Raw genomic sequence first — 5,194 nt, 5'->3', positions numbered from 1 at the left:
AAATATATTTAAAAAAAAATAATTTTTTTAAAAACCGCCCTTAGTATTCTAATTCCAAATGCTTTAGATTCATAATCTTATTTAAGTCAAACCTTCCAACAATCCTAGAAGGTATTTTCATTTTATGAATGAGGAACTGAGGCTTAATCTATAATAGTAAAAGGGTATTATGCTAATTCGACTGGACACCCTTCCTGACAAAGCCGGGGCCGGAGGGAAGTCAGTGCTGGCAGCCGGGGGAAGGAAGGCCTACTCTTGCATGAATTTTTGTGCATCAGGCCTCTAGTGGTTAAATAACAGCCCAGGGTCACATAGCTGATAAGTGAGGAGAAAAGGCTTAACCTGAGAGCTTGACTTCTTAACCCTCATGCGGTTCAGCATTACTGTACCTATCTCATATGGTCTTTGTGAGACTTAAATTAAGCACTGCAAATAAAGTGCTTCGTTTTAGGACTGGAACATATTAAGTGGCAAATAAAAGTTAGCTATCATTGTAACACACTTTCTCTTGTTTATGAAATTCTTTCTCATGTAAATCTTCCATATTTTTTGGATCCTCCTCTGTAAACATATATAGTTGTCCTCCAAATGAAACATAAGACAGTCACTGTACTGACCTGGGGGGCGGGGCAGAAGGGGTTCAGAATAGGTTTCCCCAAGAAGAGCTACTTTGGCATGTGAATTATTTTGAGTTAAAGGCAATTGAGACCCTGTGGGTGCAGGAGAAACTCCTGCCTCTTCCTCACAAAAATCTAAATTGGGGGCTTTGCCCAAAATGAGAGTTAACATCAGAGATAAACTTTATGACCTACCTATAGGGCAAGGCAAACTTCTAGTTACTGAACACCTCTTATCTCCTTCAAATGGTCTTCCTCCCCTTTGAAGCCCTAAGCACCTTAGGGCAAGATGCCATACATACCTCATTTTCCCTGTCTCTTAACTTCTCATATATGTGGGGCTCCCATACATATGGATGTATGTAACTTCCCATACATACTAGTATGTATGTATGTAACTCAATTTGGTCATTTTCTGTTGTTGATCTGTCTCATGTAGATTTAATTATTAGACCAGCTGAAAGAACCTAGAAGGGTAGAGTGAAATTTCTTCTTTCCCACAGGGCTCTGCCCGGGTATGTTATGCCTAAAGGAGGCAAAGAGGAAGAGAGAAGAGCCTCAGATACTCTTGGAGAGGATGGTGATGAAACCTGTCTGGAAGGGAAGCCAAAGCTCAAGCTCTTTGGTACATAATGTTCAGTAAATGTTTTACATGTAAATAGTTTGCTGAAAAGTAGAGAATCAGAGGAAGGGGCTAATAAGTGTCAAAGGAAGGGGAGCAGCTAGCTATAGACGTGAATATTAGGGATCCTACTTTGCATTTCAGTCACATACAGGGTAGGGCAAAAGTAGACCTACAGTTGTATGTGAAACAGAGTTTATTCTTATATTACTAGAGGCCTGGTGCACAAAATTCGTGCATGGGTGCAGTCCCTAGGCCTGGCCAGTGATCAAAGTGTGAGCATCTGGTGTGGAAGGGCAGGTCCCAACTGACCTTTGGGCCCTGGGCAGCACCTGGGCCCCCGCACTCCCCCCTTTGCCTGAGTCATTGGACCCCTGCCCTGCTCCCTCAACCCCTGGGAGCCAGGCAGCGGCCCCATCCCCCACTGCTGGTCATTGTCTGCATGGCCCCACTTGCACCTGCCATGGCCTGACACCACTCTGCTCACCTGCTCCACCATCTTGCTACGGTCCCATTCTTATCAGGGCCCATCAGGGCTGGCAGCACCTCCACTGCTGCCTATCGTCATGTCGCCGATGCCCTCCATGTTCCGTGCTGCACCCCCGGTGGTCAGTGCACATCATAGTGAATGGTCCAATTCCTGGCCAAGGGGACAATTTGCATATTAGACTTTTATTATATAGGATTGACTAGAGGCTCAATGCACGAAATTCGTGCACTGGTAGGGTCCCCAGGCCTGTCCGGCCATCAGGGCCAATTGGGGTCTTCTGGCTGCCAGCTGGGGCCTTCCTTCATTCCGTGCCACCCCCTGGTGGTCAGCACTTGTCATAGCGAGTGATCAAACTCCCAAACTCCCAAGAGGACACTTTGTGTATTAGCCTTTTATATATATAAATGACTGTATTACTTTCCATATAAACAACTGTAAGTCTACTTTTGCCCCACCCTGTATTTGTCTGGAGGCTTATACTGTATTTGCATGACCTGTCTTCATTGCTGAGACAGACATAAAAGCCCACCCAAGGGGTTAAATGAGCACTTTGCTGACAGGCAGCATGCTCAGTCCGTAGTATTTGGGCTCTGGAATCTGCTCAGCTTGTTTAGGTGAAAGATTAAAAAAATTTGTGTTCCTCCAGTAACTGAATTTACAAAATCGAGTGGACAATTACTACCTTAATTTGTAGAAATAAACAGGGTATAAAAAGAAAGTGGGGGAAGTTTCGACCAAATATTCCACCTCAAAGGTCATGATGGCGTTACTTCTTGACCAACAACCTTAACTTACTTAGCTTTCATATACTAAAAACTTGGGTGGGAGGGTCGGGGGAAAGTTTAGGGGTTTGGAAAAGGAGCAAGGAGGCCTTTAAGATCAAAGCAATTTTAGGATAAAAGGGAACAATTACTAAAATTCAACCTCTGAGTTTTCAAAGGTTTGCCATAGGGCCAAATTACAAGGGTAAGTTCTTAGGGTAAGATGCACATTTACCAAGTGGAACATTTATAGCCACTGCCATTTGAAGTTTTGAACCTCCATTCATTTGAAACTTGCCCAATGCTATGTGACTCTTGTATTTGTCTTGTACTGGTTCTAACTCTTGAAATACTGAACTTTTTAACACTGTATGTCTTACTCCCTCCAACTAAGACTGTAAGCTCTTGGAGAGAAATGCCTGTATTATGCCCCTCACCCCATCCCTTACCAAGAGGGTCAACCTTGAACTCTTTCATTTTTTGGAAAGCCCTTGGGATATGCATTTTGAAAATGGACACAACATGTTTTTAGTGAAAATCCAAATGGCCAACAGCCCAGCCAGTGTAAACACATTCTTTCTACATCCTCACTTTAATGACAAAAGATTGTTTAGATTTAGAGAAAAAAAAGAGTGGATTCATTTTACAGTGTGTTAAAGTATTGGAAACGAAGCCACTGAAAGTTCTTTGGATTTTATGCGGTATCATGGTGCAAAGCGCAGGCCTCCCTGTTATCCTCAGAGCTGAACAACAGATTCCAGCTCCCCCCACCCCCACCCCCACCCCACCCCTACCGCAAGGACACTTGAAGCTGACAGCTGTTTTCATCAGAGTCCGCACCACCAGGCTACAAAACAAATGCAAACTCAGGGCTTTTCAGCGGACAGGCCCACAATGAGAGGAGTGAAGCCTCATGCAGAGGAGCAACCCCAGAAAGCAGTCAGACGCGCCTTTCCAGCATTCCGCCTCTGAAGACAACCCCAAGTAACAGAAGCGCATTTGCACATGGACAGAACTGTAAGCCCGAGAGACGGGCGGGCGGGCACATATGGACTGGGGACATTCAGAGCCAGAGAGCGAGGGCACAAACCGCGCAGGGTGATGAGAGTCCACCTGCGGCCAGGGTGTTGTGTGCTAGTGAGCATGTGGGCGTGTGACATCTGCTCCGGAACCGGTGGCCGCGCAGTCTGGCCTGGCATGGCTTCCAGGTAGAAGAGAAGCAGGTGGCTTTGTTCCCGGAATGTGAATGAGGGAGCGGAGCCCTGGCTTAGAGAAGACAATGTTCCCTGGCGGGAACTCGTAGCCTACGCCAAGGCTTGGACAGGGCATGAAACTCATGATCCAGCTTCCCGGCCCAAGCTTCGGACGGAGCCGGAAGCCCGCAGCGGGGACACTTTTTCAGGAACAAGAGTGTAGTAGCGATTTAATACAAGTTGTGCAAAGGCCATCACTTAACATCTGGAAATGTCCCTCGAGCCCCGAGCGCCTGGCCGCCCTGGCCCTGGGGCCCCCGTGTGATGCCAGGCGTGCTCCGCTGAGTGCTCTCCAACTTTCCTCCTCTGGCGCTTGCGCTTCGCGGCGAGACCCATCGCCCCAGGTGTGCTCCTTCCCTCCCGTCCCCACTCCAGCCCTCTCACCTCCCCCACCGGTTAACTTTCCCTCCGCACGCGGAGGGCTGGCTTCTGGTTTCTCCCCTCCTACCTCCCACCACTCCTTAGAATTTTACTCGATTGTTTATTATTTGCTGGAGGGTGGGGGACGGAAGGGGGCGTCTGGGACCTGGAGAATGGTGGCCGCGGCCAGTCAGCGCGCGGCGTGGCTTGACGAGTGAGGGGCGCAGCGAATGGCTTCGCGGCGTGGAGCTCTGGGGTCACGCGCGTGTGGATACAATGACATCATCTGTTTGTACGCGTCGAACTAGCTTGGTGCAGGGGCGGGGCCATACGTCACTTGAGTGACGGGCCCCGCGCAAAGCCCGGAGCCGGGAGTCGGTCGGGTGGGCGGGCTTCTGCGTAGGCTGGGTTGGGCTTTTTTTGTGTGTGTAGGGAGTGCTGCGGAGCCCGCTCTAGACACTTATCTCCAGTGGGAGGATTGAAGAAAAAAAACATTAAGTTTTGGTGTGCAAGTAGCATGCAGTGCATTCTCAGTGCACAGATGAATGATTTCGGCACTGATCATTAGAAAAAGATTTGTAAAGAGGTCTTTTTTTTAAAAAGTAAAAAATGTACAATTAGACGTTTGCAGTCATCTGCAAATAAGATTCAAATTATTTCCCATTCACAGTTGTTCAAAATCTGCCCTTGCGTTTAGGAATGGGGCAATCATTTGCTTTTTTTTGTTGTTTTTCTGAGTTAGTTACACTTCTTCCCTCGTTTGCCATAAAATCCATGAAAAGTGAAACACGATTGCGGTCCGGCGTCCTGGGTAAGAGATTCAGGGCAAACCTCTTGGTGCCGGATCAAATCTGAGGGCATCAGCTTATCGAAGTCCTGAAGGCTTGACCAACATCTTCACTTGTCAATATTTCCACGCCGAGGTAACCCTTGCCATCTGCGGTCGGCATCTTATCTCGGGTGTTACTTGGTGTCGGGTTCTCAATGGGAATCGGACACCAGGGCGTGCCCAGAGCCCAGCGGAGGACGCTCTGGACGTGGACCCTGGGCGCCAGGCGTCCTGCCCTGAGTCAAGGATACCAATCAGCGGC

This window comes from Myotis davidii, unplaced genomic scaffold, assembly GCF_000327345.1.
Source record: "Myotis davidii unplaced genomic scaffold, ASM32734v1 scaffold68, whole genome shotgun sequence".
Classification (NCBI taxonomy): Eukaryota; Metazoa; Chordata; class Mammalia; order Chiroptera; family Vespertilionidae; genus Myotis; species Myotis davidii.
Note: the sequence above shows the minus strand (reverse complement) of the source record.